The 19,241-nt window shown below is 40.1% G+C and overlaps 1 long non-coding RNA gene across 1 annotated transcript; it reads right to left on the bottom strand.

Moving 5' to 3' along the window:
- Positions 1 to 11,540: 11,540 nt before the first annotated feature.
- Positions 11,541 to 18,927, bottom strand: LOC117753121. The gene is made up of 3 exons (XR_004612211.1): positions 18,861 to 18,927; positions 11,894 to 11,935; positions 11,541 to 11,744 (listed from the first exon to the last, which is right to left on the bottom strand). It is a non-coding gene; the product is annotated as an uncharacterized LOC117753121 (long non-coding RNA).
- Positions 18,928 to 19,241: the final 314 nt, after the last annotated feature.

The following is a 19,241-nucleotide window of genomic DNA, read 5'->3' as shown; positions in this document are numbered from 1 at the left end:
TAAAAAAAATGAAAATGAACTAAATAAAGAAACATCCGTTTGAAAATAGGGGAAGCCGTGACAATATATCACCATGGCCCGCTATTTGCAAGATTTCAAGAAACTAGTAAATATATTCTTAAAATAAGTTTTTTATTTCATTTTTTTATAATTCGTAAAAACTGCAGACTGCTCGGCTAGTGTTTGACTATTTCTTATTTGTCAGGATACGAGAGGTCATTAGGCAAAACCTTTCTGTGTTTTCTGTTAATTTTTTGCACTATTTTCGGAGGTTTGCAACACTGGAGCGTTATTATGCAGAAAAATGATGATGCATATTTGCTTTATTTCATGACTGTATGTCTAACGAGTCTCATTCTGAAAAGGCACTTACAGTTTCACAGTTTTTTCTCCCCCCCCCCCCTGTACTTCAAAACCCATTATGTCACTGCCTTGACGTGCACTATACTATGTTCTCACATCTTACATTTTCATTTAAGTTGATTAAGTCTTTGGCATTCAACCACAGAGAAAAGGATATAACAGCCATCCCGAGTCACACCAGTGTCATCATTTGTCTAGTTTGGTGCCAGAAGCATCCGGATTCACTCTGATTGGATGATTCTCACGACGATTTCAGCTAAATGCCTTAAACATGTCCCCCCCTGACTTCAGCTCCGTCACATGTTTCAGGCCGAGTCATTTTCGTTAACTCAAGCTGGAACGACGGTTTCTTCATCTGTCAAGTGAATGTATTCGCATTTGCCAAAGACTTAGTTCTTGTTAATGTTTATTTACAGGCCGCCAATATGCATCATGAGAGCAGTATTATTATTATTGTTATTATTATTATTATTGTTGTTAGGAAAAACCCACTTTGTTCATGAGGAAAGTCTATGTATAAATTCTATGCAGTGCAGAGATGGTCATCATATGCATATTCAGCTGTAAACCTAAAGGTAGGTGGAGTTTATTTAATTATGTTATTTACAAATGGTTCCTTTTTGTAGAAGGTTTTTTGTGTGTGATGTGAAGACACTTCTCTGTAAATACAGTAAGAAAAAATGTCTTTCATGTTTCATGGGTATCATCACTTTCATTACACTGGTCTCACTTGTACAATAATAAAAGTGTCTGAAATCTTTTACGCAAAAAAAAAGGGCTGCATGGTGTTTCTGTGGCGCTGAAGTGATTTGATGATGAAAAAGATTAACAACTATTCTGATTATTGTTTATTCGTTAAATTAATTTTTTGCAAAGAAAAAAAAATACTGGTTTCAGCCTCTCAAAGGTGAAACTTTTTGATCAGACAAATACAATACAATAACATCCCAGATTAATATTTTACATAAGACACGTTTTTTTTAAATAAAATGTACTCTTGTTAGATTCAGCTGCCCCACACAATATGAAGGAGCTAAAAATAGATTCAAACATGACGAACTATAAATCACAATTCTAGTTTTACAAAAAAAACATAATAAATCAAAAATTTAAATGCACTATTCTAGAATCTCCTTTACTCCAACCTGTGAGCTAAATCTGTTCTCTCTTATTTGCTGCCCTTCAAAAACAAACTTTTGAAAAACATCTTACTTATAATGGAGTATTCTAAGTGTGGTGTTGCCACTTTTACTTAAATAAAGGAAATACTTCTTCCACATCTAAAGTACACTATACTTTACTTGTTATTTAAAGTATTTGTTAAAATCTATAACTTGTATGAAGCACCTGTGGAGCATAAACAGCTATAATTCTGTTGTGGGGGACGATAAACACTGTAGATAGATTATATTTATGTAGATACAGCGAATAAATCAATCCCTGTAATAGGAAAACAATTTAATATAATAAATAAAAACTTTCTAAATCATATTAATATAAAATCACAACTATCTTATCTATACATCAGCTACAGATGCTAAATATTTCTCATATTTGCTATATTATGTCATTGTGTGCTATGAAGAATATGAGGTGTTTACACACAAGACATCAAGGTAAAATAACGAGTTAAACTAAGTGTTGCCATGTTAAGAACACACTTGATGTCTGAAATGACAAATAACTATTATTTCAAGCCTAAATAAACAATATGCCGCAGCGAATCCAGGCACCTAATCGGACTGTTCTGAGGTAAACGTATTTACTTTTCTGGTGTGAAGATCACATGTTGCTCGACGGCTACAGTGAGAATGCCTCTGAATGTTTTCTCCTTGATTTGGATCACTGAGCAGCACATAAAGTGTTTAACCTCTCCTCGCTTTGTAAAGCTGAATTAATTTTTCTAGCAGTGTGCCTGAATTCAATTTGTACTAAGTTGCAGCGAGAGACTTATGCATGAAATCCCTCTCAGAGCTTATTTTCACTCTTTCTTCGCTCCGTAATCCCTCCGCCACCGCCGCCTTGAATGACTTAGTTATATCATTATTGATTTACAACAAGTGGACACTGTCCTGATTAGCGCGGTGCGATTTGCAGAGGATTTGGGCGGCGGGAGCACATGATAAAGTGGGATGTACATTTGAAATGATGGCAGACAGAATAGAAACGTATAACACAGTAATTCAGACGTCTGTTTGTTGCTCCAAACAGAAAAAAAGTGAGTTTATCCCTCTGGTCCTGCTTTGAAATTATATTAAATTAAGATGTTATGAAGTTGAATAGGTAAAATATTAAAAGTCAGTCTTTTATCACATATTTTCCTTCAAATTTCAACATTTTAAAGAGAAAATAAGCTTAAAACATGCTGAACTGCACTGGTTTTGGTGCAAGCTACACCCACAAAGAGAGACCCCCTTTTTACTTTGTAATTCAATTTCTCTGCCTGTTGTTTATTTCATAGCTCCCCTGTGAAGCATCAAAAGCTGATGTTCTGTCAGCCCCTAACTGTCATATATGTTTGTCATTCACAGCCCTTGTTAAAGCGAGAAAAAAAGAAAGAACTTGACTCTTCTCCTTTCCCCAGCTGAGAATTCCCAGAAGCAGAATTTAGATGGAAACTTTTTTTTTTTGTCACGTTCCTGTCTAAATTGGCATATCTGGCTCTCTCCTCCGAAACCAATAAACTGTGAACCTGGATGTATCTGTCAATCAAGCTCAAATTGACTGCAGCATGCCAGATGACAACAGCATCCTCCAGAATATAAATATATATATTATTTATTGTATAGGAGCGGTGGGATGATCTGATTGGCTCTAATCAGCATCTGTCTTCACTCAACCATCATTCGGTTAATCAAAAAACCCACGTTGACACCGCTCGTCTCTGATGAACAACGTATAAAACTGCATATGACAAAACATTAAAAATAAAAGTTTAACTCAGTAGAGGGATGAATAATGAGACTTTGATTCCCTTGAAAAACTACTTCAGTAATCGAGTTAATGCACAAGTGCGGAAATCTTGATTTACTGTACATTTTATACACGAAACAGGCCATGCTTCTTAATTAATTCAAGAGAAGAAGAAGAAAAAAAAACACTTTTATGCTCTACTTTTAGCTCCGGAGCGAACTGTGACATTAATGTTATTGCTCCTCAATGGATAAGCAGTAATTATCTTTATGTATAGACCTCGTTGTGGAAATTACTCCTGAGGAAGGAGCAGGTTGGAGGCTCCACATGTGGGAGGGTGTGCGTGCTAATATAGTTTTGACAGCGCTGAGAAATACCTATGTCAGGTACCATACCAGTGAACCTCATCCTGTATAACGCCGTACACCACAGTGTCGGATCCAACTGTTGACCTTTCGGAGCCGCTTCGCACTAATACGCGCCGACTGAACAGCTCTCCGTGCGATTTGTTCAGCGCTTCTATGAATATGCTGCAGCGACCGAATTATAATTTGGTTACTGGTGTGTCAAATGTACAATAAATCCTCAGGATGTTATCATTTGCGGTGACACTCCAGGACGGGGGGGGGGTGGGTGGAGTGGGGGCGGTTGGGCGGCGCGCGTGGAGAATATATGAAAATGCATTTCACGTCTTTATATCCGAGTCGTAGTTTTGGACGTTATGAAAAGAGGGGAATGGATCTGCTGCTTTATGTGCTGTATCTAATTGGATTTGGCAATATATAATACGATTCTCCAGTATCCATCAATTCCTGTGTTAGACCTGTTTGTATGGCCGTGTCAGTGGGGCAGCCTCGCTTGTTATGATGCCTGAGCAGCAATTATGAGGTAATTTTTGACTCTTGCTGCGTGAGGCCATCCAGAGGATACTTGAGGGGAGGTTCCTAATGAGTGAGCATTGATTGATTGGACATAATAAGTGCCCCGCTCGCTTGAAAGAAAGTGTGAGAAAAGGGGGAGAGAGGAAAAAAAGGGAAGGGGTTTGGATGACAACACATTTCCAAATGTAGCAAATGAGCGGTTATTATACCTGTTAGCACATAGGTGAGCACCACACCTTCGCCAAGGCAGGGAGAGCTGGCTCGCCGGCTCAGCCCGCCACCAAAACCCATTTACCCTTCACCAGTAAATAATTACCCTAATGGCTATTGTGTGATACATGATGCAATTAAAGCCTAATGAAATGCACCTCACTTAGCGAACGTGTCAGGTCCCACAATAACAGGCGCCAGCGGTCCCGGGCTAACGGGGCTTGCTACCTGACTGGCCAGTAATAGGGGGGTATCCTCCAAAGCCGACAGAAGAGCTCCCTAATCAGCGGGATCTGTCAGCCCGCCATGTTTGTTTGCAACCGGGGGGAAATATTCCACCGAATTTGATGCAGGCTATTCCTGTTAGCAGAGCGGGGAATAAAAAGAAGCGGGTAGAAGAGAGGGCACAATCATCAACCCCCATCCTTTCTCCCCCCCACCCCGCTATAACCCCAGCCTCTCCTGCAGCTCCCCTCGCCCTCGCCTCCCCCACCACCACACTCCCAACACCCCAGTCACTGTCAGGCCAAACACATGATGAATTGCCCTGTCAACAGAATTCATTCAGGGACCAATTAATTCAGCAGAAATGAACTAGAGCCATCAGTCGCTGAAAAACTCAGAGCAAAGAGAGCAAAGTAGCTCTCTTTGGAAGAAAGAGAGACAGTGTGTGTGTGAGAGAGAGAGGGGGAGAGAGGGAGAGGGAGAATGAGGGAGAGGGTGCCAGGGGAGTGCAGTGGAAGTTAGCCTGACAGGAATTGGTCATTTAATGCTTTAGCGCACTGGAGACAGCCCCTGTCATAGAGAAAGCCATGACAGGACTCCCCTGGTACTTTATTTATTAATTATCCAGAGCAGCAAGGGGCATTTAACTGTCTCACTCCAGGCCTGTCAACTCGACTTCTTGTCATTCCCCCTCCATAAACAGGTCCTTATGACACAAGCCCGAAATGAAAGCAGAGCACGTAATTGTTCAAACAAATAAATGTTTTTATTGCGCTAAATAAAGTCAATCGTCATGTTGAAGCGCGACCCCCTTAGAAAACACTTGTTTGTCTTTGAGGAAATGATCTCTGGCGGCAGTGAGGGGGGGCTCCGGTGAGAGAGGTCGCTCTCACCTCTCCAGACAAAACAAAACCCAAATGTAAACACCCTTCAATGGACATACATTTCCCATTTAAAAAAAATAAATGTATCTAAAACTTTGTGGAGTGAAGCAGTTTTGGAGTGGATCCGAATAAATGAATAGATCCAGCATTCCCTTTTTTACTTCCTTTAACAAGTTAAGTCTAGTTTCCTTTCCTTTGACCTCCCCAATACAAAGAAATACATCTTCCTGATCCGTGCATGTGTACGTTACGACACGCCTGGAGGAGTAAAACTGTTCAGTATTTCACAATGAAAGGAAAAGATTTCAGAGAAGTGTCTTTCTATCCCAGTGATCAGACTCCCTGAGAGTCATGCGTGACCCCTTGTGAGGGTCCGGACCTTACACCCAAATTTATTGGATTGTTCACTGGCCCAGGCCTCATCCCTCCACCAGGTTTGATGCAAATCTGTTCTGTTCTATTTGCTCAGTCTTGCTGACAAATAAACAGAACAAACCAACAGACAGAAGCAGGAGGTGACACCAACACAGAGGTTGCTAACTAATGCTATTGTAAAATCCAGCAAAGAAAATAGGGCCAAGGCACAGGAACATGCACAATATCTTTATTATTGTATTCTGTATTTTAACCTCTGTTAATTATCATCAAAACGTGCATCTTATCTTAATCTTAGCTTTCTTATCTTTCCTTTTCTTCTATGCTTTCTCTTTACTGTTGACTCCTTTACTGCAAACTGAGTCCAATGAGCTGTTGCATCAAATGCGAGTCACTCTGTTTAAACACTACTGTATGAAACAAGAAAAATTAATAAACAAATGAATGGCTGACCTAATAACTGTTGAGTTCCTCTAGCTTTTCGAACTTTGGAGTGTTACTCTGAAACAAATGAGATGAACATGAGGATTTCTTTTCTAGACAACATCATGTCCTCCTCGAGTCCGTTTTCTCTGCTGGAAACTCGATGAGACCGTCGTTGACCCGTTCAGTCAAAGGTTTGATCTTTCTCTTTTGTGCTGTGTTGATCAGCTGGTAAATATTTGATGGAACCTTTTCTTTAGCACATTTTGCCTCCTGGTGTAACAGGAGGAAGGTGCTAGCAGCTGGGAAGCTGCTAATTCACCGGGTATCCCTTACCACCATGACACAACAACCATGACACAACAACCTGCAGCACGACAACAACATCACCTGCAATGCCGGCATCACAAAGAACTTTAAAGAAAGAGGAAAGACACAGAAACTTAATGAAGGGACGTTCAATTACTTCTCATCCGATACCCTCATTGTCACGCGTGTTGCAACAGTGTTGAGCTTAATAAGTGTGTTAAATCCACACCGGCATCATAGCCACGACCCTTAAGTGAGGACCCGCAATCAACTGAGAGTTGCTTCTCTTCTCTGCAAGTTTGAAACAAAGGCACTGGAATCCAGAGGAAAGCAGAAATAAGAAGAAGAAGAAGAGCTGCAGTATATAATTAATTAAATGAGACTAATTAGGAACATGAGAGCAGGTGCCAGGCTATGGGCTGACAGCGCAGACAGCCAGACAACAGGAAGGAGGAAAAAAACCTATGGGTAAGGGGTGTAACGTGACAAGAGGAGGGACAAAGCAACTTTCTGTGTTTTGTCACATGAAACCTCCAAGGAATATATGTGACAGAAACTGTAGACCCAGACGCCATGGGGGTCTCTCCCTTTGTTTAAGACAGATTCTCATTTTGCCAATTTGAGCTTGATGCAAGCCAGAGATTTTCCTCCTCATTATGTCTGCTCATGGATTTAAAAAGACAAAAAAAAAAAAAAACAGAAGAGAGAGAGACTTGTACCGCTGAGAAACTGTATGTACAGCAGCTCACCGGAGACAACACGGAGCATTTAGAGATACCGCGCATATGCATTGAAGCGCAGGGCTTACATCACAGACTGCTCAGGCTGGATATGCACTACTACGCCTTTGTTTGACAATGCATCACCTCCGCTACGTATACGTGCACACTGGTGTACACACTACCCCGGAGTTTTAGAGCCACCACAACAGAGAAGTTTGGAAACGCTGCCGGCCTCGTTTTAGTGTGAAAACTCCCGGGCTGCTTTTTAGTCTGGACAGGCAGAAACGATGCAAACACATTAACAACCACTTGCTGATTGGGTCTTTTCAGTCACGTCATAGCCTTCACTGATTCGTCAGGCTCCTATCACAAGACCACCCATGGTACAACTGCTCCCATGCGTAGGAGACAAACTGTTATTCAAGCAATAAGCAACAGTTTCACAACTAACAGCCAAATGCTTCCAGTTTAAACCAGCACACGCATACACAGTGTAAGTGAGCGGTCACATGATAGAGTATATATTTTCAGACGTGTTAGTATGGATGGGGATTCAAACTAAAAGAGTCAAAACGCTGGTTTGTACAGAGAACATTTTAGTTAACAAAAACATAGTATGGATGTAGTCTCTTCCTCTTGTGTAATATATAGAATTCCAGCAATACAGGTCCAACAGAAAAAGTAATAGTTCCAGATTGATATCAGCACGAATAACCATTCTGTTACATAACTAGAGTACAACATGTAAGGAAATCTGTATTGTGCCACAAAAAATCCTCTTGTTTTGCTCACACATATGTGGTTCACCACATTATGGAAAGTCCAGCTAGTGCAGCCAGAGATGCTCACAAGGGGCATCAGCCTATTTTATCACAATTTGCTCGCTAACCAGTTACAAATGTGGCATGTGATGACAATAATGAGGCTTGATGTCACTTAGCCTTTGGGCCGTGTGTGTGTGGAATAGCAAAGCAGGATGTCAGGGTGCTGCAGGTCCTCCACTCCGGTACTGAGAGGCTTCCTGCTCGGGAGGTGACAGACACCTCGGTTAGAGAGAGAGCCGCCTCTCTAACAGCATTATAAATTACTGTAGATCCTATTTGTGTCAGTGGAGGCAAGTGGGGGGAAAATTCAACATCAGCCTATTTATTCATTTACTTATTCCCTGGCTCGGTCAGGCTCAGTGCTGCCGGGGAGGAGCCGTGCTCCCCTCTCTGTAGTGCCTCTCTGCCTCAGAACAAATGCTGTGTGTTTACGGGGACACATGGGCATTTTAGTTTAGAGACACCGGTGACATCAGAGTCAGTCAGGCCAGAGGATGGAGAGCAGCACAGCAAAGCCATTTTTTCTCTATTCCCAAGCTGGATGAATTCAGAATTTTTTTTTTAAAAGTGTAAATAAACCTGCAAGAATAAACAGTACGGGTAAAAATATTCTTGCTGGGACATGGATTTAAAGAGTTCATTCTTCTATATTTAGAAGTCCTTGTAAGTGCGTGACAAAACAGGTTAGGCGTAAATATGCAATATGAGTAGGTTGTTCTTTTATAGAATAAAACCAAACCAAAACTAAATATATGACCATTATGAAAACAATTTATATGCTCTATCAACTCTATTGTCACAGTTTGGTTTAGTTTGTCGCGGGAGGCAAATTTGTGAAAGATTGAAGTAATGATGGGAAAAGATGAATGTCGACAGGATGCCAATTAATGTTCTCCTTTGTTGATTAATGCCAACTTGTATTTTTGGCTCTATATAACGCTACACTTTGTTTGCTCCACAGAAGAGAAGTCACTTGTCAGCTAAACTCAAGGTCATTTTAAGCATTTCAAGAGTTTTGATTCCGGTTGCTGGTGATGTTCTGTATTTGGTTAACCAGCTTCAGTTTAAAAACATCCTATACAAGAATTACAAGCAAACAAGATACATAAACACAGAATAGTAACCACAAAATGTGTCATAGGTCTGAGTTAAATTATAAAACAATTATTGCTTTCTAGGAACAACCTAAAGTAGAACCAATGAGAACATGAGATAAACAAATTATACTATTATATCGTCTAAAAATTAATTTAAGTCCAGGTAAGAGAGAGATTTTCCTGACTGTTCATAACAAGATTAACAGTTCTTACTTTGCGTAATCAATAACACAAGACAGAGAATAGATCTTGTGTATGTCCTTGCTAACAGTGACGGGTGTGATGTAAAGATACAAAGTAACTGAAGCTTAAAGTTTTTTGTTATTGCGTGCATCCGTTTATTTCAAAAATACAATAGCTAATGCAGAAAAAGAGACAGCACTTTTTTTAATTATCGTGGGATGGCGTGGACTGTGCATCATCATTAGTTTGACTAAATAGCGTCGGTCAGTGACTCAAGCAGTGGTAAATGGTACAATTAGCAGGCTGAGCAGGGAGAGGTATATTCAATTTGAAAGCCTTCTTTCTTAATCCATCTCCTGTGATCATGAGAAATGCTGAGCTGTGGGCTTTTACGCTCAATTTTAATCAGGTTAATTCCGAGTAAAATGTCAACATTGTAATCAAGAACTAGCACACTCCAGCAAAACTGTAAATGTCCTCGGACGCTAAATTTAAATGTCCAACGGCTTTTATCTTCCTTATCTCCATCTTAATGTTCTCTGTCCTCTTGTGTCTGCACAAATTCCTCTGTGCACAGTTCGGCACATTTCCTCTTCAGCTGAGCATATTTGATTAGCAGCGAAGAAAAAAAAAAGGAGCAGAGATTAGTTAGGAACCTACATAGCAACCGACAATGAATAGCTTTAAGTACAGACACCAGGGAGGTGTTGACATGCTTCCTTAACATGAATCTGTTGTTCCTTGTTCTACTTCTCCCAGTGCCCCAGTGCTTAATCCCTCAGTGCACTTGCTCCGTAACCCCAGCAGGTGCAGTGGGAATCTATAAACACAGCTGGTGCGTCTCAGCGTCGAAACTCTCAGATCTGCCCTCACCTCCCAACCTCTCCCCACCAAAGAGCCCCCCAGTTTACCCAGAATACCACGCATAACCCAGATTCACGATGCTGGCTGATTCTTTAATCAGAGCTGTGGGTACAACAAGAGTTCATGTCAACTAATTACAAGTATTCAGCGTTGCCGTCAGGACTTAAAGACATTTCTCGGGGTTAAAAAGCCACTGAGAAAGCTTGTGCATCAGCATGAGACAATAAAACTCACAGAATCTCTACAAAACGTGGGTCAACCTATAATATGCATTTACTGTTAGTGCAAACTGAGAAATATTGTGATTTTTTGCAACAAATACAATAACAACACCAAGAAATTAGAGGAATAACTCCATCGTGTAACAAATACAATACAAAACATATTCATTGCAGATTTTACAATGAATAGACTGTCCAGGTGCAAACTATTTTAGTAGCACTGATGATAGTTATTAACAGTTATAATAAGGATTAAGGGAAATGGGCAACAATCTAGAGCTAATTTTTTTTTTGATCGGACATCTCTATAGACAGGAAATTACGTCATATTTACTGCAACCACTAGAGGGCATTGTCACTTCAACGTAAACAGATGCCATTATTTTGGGGCTTATGTTGAAACATTTGACGTTATTGTTCTTATTGGGAGGACGTTCCAAAAATTATACATCATAGTTACACGTTACAGAAATTATATATATTAGACTTTTGTGGTTATGGTTTGGTGGATTTTTCTATCATGAAAATCAGATTTCCTATTTACAAAATCTATGTTGCTATAATAACGCAAGTATAGTTTTTCTACAAAATGCCCCCAACTAGCTGTTCTGCCCTTCTGCGTTATAGCAAAATATACACACACATGCGCACAAATTACACGCAATGCACACAAGCACCAGCTGTTGCAGGATTTTGTGTAATACATGCACGTATCAATTCCTGTGAATTCGTTGTGCTTGTATGCTCGCACCATCTGAATCCAACATCAAAAGAAGTCAGGACAACTAAAGCAGAGGTTCATTTTAAGTGGATGACCGGTAGTGTGTTTTTTTTCGAATGAGAACAGTATTGGAAGTCAGTGTAAATACAGACAAATGTACTATTAGAGAGAGTTCTTGCTTATGTATATATTAATGTATATGTAGAGTGTCACTTATTTGATTTCAAGCATTTAAAAAATACAAAATTAAGACAGAGAAGTGATCTATGATTGCAAAACCCTTATAACCCTGACAATAGCTGTTAAAATAATTTAATACCTTACACTGCATCTGTTTTCCTGCTGTATTTACAGACATGTCACTGGGTGTCTCGTCTCTTTTCCAGAAACTTGATGACTCTGGGTATCGGCTGTCTCATTCACTCTGATTTAATGTTCTACTTGGCTTTGCATTTTAACTTGTTAAGGTGTCGTGGTCTATACCTGCCCGAGAACGTTGGTCCTGATTGCTTAGGAAATTCAGCGGTGCCTGTGTGTAATGAGAGTGGACAGAGGTTAGAACAGCTCAATAGAAGAGATAACCAGTCTTTGATCCAAACAGCCATGCAGAACATACAGGCAATACCATCAGAAAATGTACTGTCAGGAATTTTGGAGTTTAAATTACTCCTGATTAACCTGAGTGGAAGTGGAGGAAGAGTTTTGGTGGACTTGAACAGGCTGAAAAGAAACACGAAGACAGTTGCTCACAAAAAAGCCGTCAACTTTTCTGAAATCTTATACGGCATTTACACAAAGACAAAAATAAAATGAGATGCTAAACATAAGCTATTCATACTTGTCACATCTAAGAGTATTATCGAAGCTCTTATTGTAATGAGGCTTTTTATTTATGCACCTGTCACTCACTTCCATCTAAAGTGATGGTGAAGTGTGAGAACAGCCTTCGTTGATCAAGATCAGTGAACAGTCTCACGTCTGCAGATGTCTGCTTTGTTAGTATCACAAAACATCGACACATCAAACCGCTGCAACGAAACATAAAGTAGAAAGAGTTTTAAATTCTTCTAAACGGCATTAAACCATTTTTGGTCATATTTGTTGACTGATATGAAGGCTGTCAATCGCTCTACTCAGTATCTTTCATACTTTGCTAGTAAGCCATTTCCCCCCCTTGTCACCCCACAATTATTAACTTCAACACACCAGTGATTTAACCTCTTCTTGTACAACTGTCAACTATTATAAGGTGTACTTATGCTTTAAAGATTGTATTCCACAAGCAAGTTAAGCTAACTCGCATCCAGGTGTACAGTGGATGCTATTCTGATTAGCTAATGTTAGCACCAGAGAACGTGTATAAGGATCTTCACTTTCTTCCCAACTGTACAGAAACAAATCTCAAATCTCATCTTGTGCCAATGACGTCATTTTGCGCCAGACTCTGTAGACAATTCCATTGGAGAAAAATACGATGCATTTGGTTCTTTAAACTACAGTTTTGGCTCAATAATGGCACAAGTCAAAAACCAATGGATACAATAATTTATAAGCAAAAACTATTTTCCAGCTGAAAACTGAGGGTAAACTGATATAACAAAGACAACAATGAAAAACAGGAAAGTGATTATTTTTCTTCTCTCCAAGATAAAGATGGCCTACTATCTTCTGATGTCACTGCCCCCTGTAATTAATATTTTTCTTCAATCAGGATTATGTTTGGATTTTTATTAAAAGTGTTAATTGATACTAAACATTGTCTCAAATCCCTCGGCTCATTAATATTCACAAGGGTGAGTTTAAAAAAAAACCCCACCTCAGCCACATTGTGACAGTGCCTTCCAAAACACCTGAGGGGGAAAATGATTTCCTCATCGCCAGGCTAATGGCGTTCATTTCTGTTAATCTGTGGCCCAGTGTTTTCCAATTTGGAGGGTGTATCCTCACTCTCCACCGTCTAATGTGCTCCAGGGCCGGGGAGAGGCCACCCGCTCCTCATCTTGTGGCACTTGAATAAATGGAGGCAACCTGATTGCTGGGAAGGACGTGGCCAGGCAATAAAGCAATTAAGACGTTCCAATTCTTATCCAAAAGACAGGGCAGCAACCGCTCCAGAGAGAATTAATTTGTATATAATGGTTTCTTCTATTTTTTGATTCACACATTTTGTTCCACGGCTTTTTGGGGCCCTTTTGTGTGGGGAGTACACTCCTCCATTGGCTTGTCAGATAGATGAAAACAAATCTGTGGTTAATAGGTCCTCAGTGGACAAAAGAAGTCTATTGGAGAGTTGTTTTGTAACGAGTGGGAGGACAGGAAGTGACCAGAAGAAAGGACGCTGATAACAGGGTTGACAAACAGCTGCTCTTCTGTGGGTTGACTGGCTCTTGAGAAGATTACAGATACTACTGACAATGAAAAAGGCTAAATGTTTACCAACAATGTATTAAGTAGTTATCAATTGTCAAAAATATAACTTCAGCTTGAACACACTTAATTCATTTGTGGATTGCAATTAATTAAGCTTTTTAAGTTGGCCCAACAATTTTCTCTTTTCACTATAGATTCAACAGATGGAGGTACCATGGACCATTATTGAAAGGATTAGTTCACCCAAAATAGCACAGAGTTTCTCACTTACCTCTACTGGCACAGCTACACAGGTAGCTTTGGCGGTTACGGCTTCATTGCCATTAGTCTGTCTGTTAGCAGGATTACTCAAAAACACCTGAACTGATTTCCATGAAATTTAGTGGAGGGGTTGGAGCAGGATTCAACAAACAGAACAGGAAAAAAGTCAATGCTGACTTGAAGCATGAGACTGGAAGCACTTACATTTAGACTATTTTATCCAAAGGGATGATCTTCTATTAGTCCTATGGAATTTTTACCTCAGCCACTCATGGGCCAAAACACACCAACTCCAGTCTCCACATATTTGTACTTTACAGCTGTCTAAAATAAAACATATACCCCTTTAAGTGACAAAACATGTTTCTTTCCATTAGTAATATAGGTTAACTGACATTTTAGCGTAATTCGGTTCATTACAGCCAATTTTATTTTGTAAAGAATGTAACTGTTGTCCCAGAAAAAAAACAACAAAGGAGTTCAAAGAGTCATAATCATTTTCTAATCACAAGTGTGATGGCTTATAGACACTAAATGTTTGAGAGCAAACAATTTTCTCTCCAGCTGGTCTCTTTATAGATCATGAAAATATACTACTTAAATCAATGGGAGACATCCCACACACAATGGCAGCCCTGCTGTTCAATGATGGCTTTTGTATTGGGGATAATCTACTAAGGTCATCAATCATGTCACGCATCCTCTTAAAAAGAAAAAGAAAAGAAAACACAGGCTGATGTAATGGATTGAAACATACATTTTACAAAGCAAGTCCCCAAAAAAAAAAGAAAAGTGAGCTCACGTGAATTCTGTATATATAAGAAATGCATATGTTTAGCACCATACTAGGGGAATAGTTTAGATGAAACACAAAGGGAGTCAATAAGGCAAAGTGTTCCAAATTCACAGTCAGGCATGTGGAGAGACAGGCGTTTTCACAGCTAAAGACTCCCTGGTTGAGCTGGAAATGTACAATTGACCCTGTCTGCCTTTTCAAAATGGTGCAACATTATAACCTGGGGGAATGTGTTGTCATCCAAATGAGATAAGTTTATTTTCTGCGATGTAGCATTTGTTCCATCAGGCGGGGAGGCTATAAAGCTCGACGGATCAGTGGGGAGTCGAGCTCGGCACATGTGGTGCGAACAAGGAGCCCGACGAAAAGGCTTGGCCAGCGCCCAAATCTCTGCCTCTGCCTTCTGTGCGGGCCCAGCCTTGGAAAGCAGGAGGCCACAATATTGTGGAACAAATTTCCTCTAATCTGAGCGTGCTGGTCCGGGGGCTCCGGCGGGAAGACTGCTCTCCTGTGCCCTCCCCGCCTGTCCCACAGATCAGCCCAGTTTACCCTTCACAGTGCCAACACACTGCAAGACGGATGAAGTGTCGGCGGGGGGGTGAGGGCTGCCGGGATCTCGGCCTTCACACAGACCGCTCATGTGTGCTCTCAGCAGGCCAGAGCTTTGCCCTGGAGAAAGGAGCTGAGTGGAGAAGAGCTGGCAAGGGATTGGCCAGATCCCACCTGCACCCTCACAGCCAACGCTCGTACAACTTTAACAACTTTAAAGCGTGTCACCATCAGTCTGAGACTAATTATTGTTGCTCTTTAAATCGAGTCAAATACAAAAATATTAACTCATATTTAGTTTTCTTATTGTCTGGGTGCTCAGATTGAACCATTTAATCAGATGTATCCGGTCCCATTTTAACAATTAAAAACACAAGAAAGAAAAGTATATATTCTAATACATTCTAAGTGCAGAGCTCCTTCCGTTGTCAATGACTACATTTAGATTAAATGCGGTGCCATAGGCGCCGATGGAGACAAGTCACGTGCTCTGCTGGGGACTGTATCCATCAGCTTCCAGTCATTTTACAGCAGCATGCGGAGCTCCTCGGCTCAGGATTGATCGAGACAGGAAAGGAGTGGGAGTGATGAAATATATAGCAGATAATTATTTATAGTGGCGATGCTGTGAAGCTCCTCCAGCACTTTCTTTTTTTTGCAGGGAGCTCAGGAAATAAACATTGTTTATACACCACAAGTTTGAGTGTTAAAACTTTGAAGTGACAGCTTAAAGATAAATTCCCTACGCTTGTGTGTGACGGCGTACTCTTGATTTGAGGAGTAATGAAAAGTTTATCATGACAGAATAAGAATTTGAAGTTTAAACTAGTTGAAAATTAAAGACTTCACATGACATTCCTTACATTTCATTTCTGGTTTTACTCCGGTGAGTAAATATCTTCTCTTATCTGAACTATCTGGTGTTTCCTTGTTTGTGTGGAAAATACTTTACATATAAAGTTTAATTAATTCAATCAATCATTCTTTGTTTATTTCAAATTGATGACTTGATGGGACTTTTGTTTTTTTTACATCTTCCTCCTCAACAATGTCATAAACTTTTTTGCCGTGTTAATAACTTGCCTGGGCCAGGAGTAAAAACATCCTGGCACCAGGCAGGTGGATACATGTCAACACTGTGCATCATAACAGGAGTCAGATGACCATATTCTATATCCCCCAGTCACAAGTTCATATTCACACACTTGAGGTGAATTTAGTGTGATTGTCACTGACCCATGTTTACGTTTCTTTGTTAATTGTAACACATTGCGCTACCCTTTCACATGGGGATCATGGGGAAATACATCCCTGGTTCTTAAAACATGGCAACTGGTTAGAATCTTATATGATAAGATTGAATAACTACATACAAGTGTGGGAAAATATATACTGTGTATGTACAGTCATATAGAATATGGATGCATGTACTTCATATGGGTATACTGATCTTACATGTTTATAAAAAAAAAAGACAAGTGTGGTGGAAATACATTTGGACTCTGTTGGTGTAGGGTGTAAAGTGATAAAACATATGTTATGTACAATGTACTTTTTTGGTTTATATAACTCCAAACAACATAAAAGAAAAAACTCAAACATGCATGCTTTTTTTCCTCTGCACATGGATACTCACATGTCAGACGGATTCTGCCAGGAACCATGAAAACCTATTTGGGGAGGCGAGAACAGAATGTAAATACATTGACCAGTTTTTCCTGAACACAAATGACATAAAAAGTCTTAAGAATTGTTCCTTAAATTATAAGCAATAATATACGTGATCACGATCAATAGACTTCATCTATAGACTTTCTTTTCTATAAACAATCTTTTCTATTTATATACAGCATCAACTTGCATTCTATTTCTGTTGTGGTCATTTAAAAATGAGGTAGAAGACTGTGAAGCACAACAGTTTATCAGTCTTCATCTCTGGACGGCTTACGGGAGCCCATTCTAGGAAATTTTCCAGCTGCAAAGCCTAGCTGAGCGCCGTTAAGCACCCGAGTGCACCCCGAGCCATTTTCCATTTGCAATAAACCCCGTTTGAAACAGGGCAGAACAACAGAAAAGTTGACTTGTTAACACGGGGAGAAGGAGGAGGACTTGTATGGTCTCAAATGAGCAGTCTGCAGTCTGGGGCATTTTCATGCACCCCAGGAGGGGGGAGGGATGGAGGGGGGGGACAGGCGGGGAGGAGGAGGAGGAGGAGGGGGGGCTGTGATTTCCATAGCAACAGTCAAGTCCCCAGCTGTCATGTTTGGGCTGAGATAGGTGCTGTGAGCATAGGGACCACTTAACCCCGGCCACACTTCAGCTTCGGAAGTTAAGATGCTGCTGAGTGTCTGTGCTGTGCCTCACTTAAAATGCAAACTCTATACCCCAGGGAAGATAAGGGAATGCTTCTGAATTAACCCGAAGATACGAGAGCTATGCAAAAAGCCTCCTCAGAAATAATTAACCATTAATGTTTTTGGATGTCATTGAATGAAGTGCAATAGAAAAAAAGAAAAGGCAGAGTGATATCATCGAGCCAGGCTCACAAACACAATGATCGAACAATGGTGGGGGTCTATTGTTTAGTAACCCGAGAAGACAGACTGTCAGAAGCAAAAATTTCCAGTCCAAGATCAAAAGTATATTTTCTCTAAGTTATTTGAATCCACTTTAGACTTTAATCATAAATAATAATTCAAACCTTTTTATCGCAGCTTGTGCAGTGGAACAGCTCTATAGTTTATAGATCGGTAATGTCAAAATAAAAGCCTTGACAAATAAATTGTATTAAAATTTACTACATGCACCATTCTCTGTAAAAAAGAGACTCATCTTGCTTATTATGCTCCACCATTGTCCAGGTCACATGGTTTATCCCGACAATCACGAGCAGCTGAGCGCTCTTGATGCTGAAATGAGCAAAAATGAATTCATATTAAGTGTGAAGCTACAAGCCTTTGGTTCGACAGGGAACATGGTACCATTCAAGTGTTTAAAGTGGGGCCCTTTAGTTGTTTAAATACACCACAGACTAACGTAAGGGCAGAGCAAAGGGAGGTAAAATATAGAGTAAAAACTATATTTGCTGAGAGGACATATGTTTTTTTTTACTTTCCCAACCAATAAGTTAATTGTGTTGGCCAGTCAGCGGTTTGTATTGGTCACTCATAAGGATGGAACGGCTAGCGGTTTCCGGGTTAACCACGGAAAGATTCCCGGCGGTTAGTATTACCGTGGGAACATTTAATTATGGTTAAAAACAGGGTCAATTACCGCGGTGTAAGGCTCATGGTAACAAATGTCCAGCATCAACCACAGTGACCAACAGTGTGAGTTTGTTACGTGCATGTGTGAAGTTTACTTTGTGTTTCATTCACTCGAACGTTTATGCGACACGTATTTAAACATATTTTTAAAAAGCATAAATCTATAACCTTGTGTGTGTTTCTTACTGGGCTAAACATTAACAAAACACACGCAATATGTGCTGCAGTCATGCTAACATTCTAGACCAGCTACTGAGTGTTAGCTAGCTAGCTAACAAACAACATACCAATTAGCAAATTACAAAACACACTCAACACTCAGTCATTGTTTTTGACAAAACACAAATAAAACAACACTGCAAACATGTTTAAAAGTTCCAGAGCTAACATGCTGATGACGTACCGGGAACAGGTGAGACGCAACACTTCCTCTGTGGTGGCTGTGTCCAGAATGAGGCATCATGGCCGAGAGCTCCCCCTTCCGGACTCTGCAGGCATCACTAATCAATCACAAGAATGAGGCTCAACAGGTAGATCCCAGATTACCCCCTCTGACACAGGTATGGGTGTTTTCAAGGTTTTTAACCCTGATCATCAGTTTGTAACATTTCAAACTCCTTATAGAACATTTGAACCTGAGTCTTTTTACATTTACAGTTATGAAATTATCACCTGTTTGACAATGAATTTCATTTTTGACCTAATAACTGTTTTACAGATTCTCAATTAATCAATCCATCACACTGAAATATGTTTTAAATCATATAATCTTATTATACAGTAA

Source organism: Hippoglossus hippoglossus, chromosome 19 (assembly GCF_009819705.1).
Source record: "Hippoglossus hippoglossus isolate fHipHip1 chromosome 19, fHipHip1.pri, whole genome shotgun sequence".
NCBI lineage: Eukaryota > Metazoa > Chordata > Actinopteri > Pleuronectiformes > Pleuronectidae > Hippoglossus > Hippoglossus hippoglossus.
Note: the sequence above shows the minus strand (reverse complement) of the source record. Positions and strands in the feature narration are given on the sequence as shown.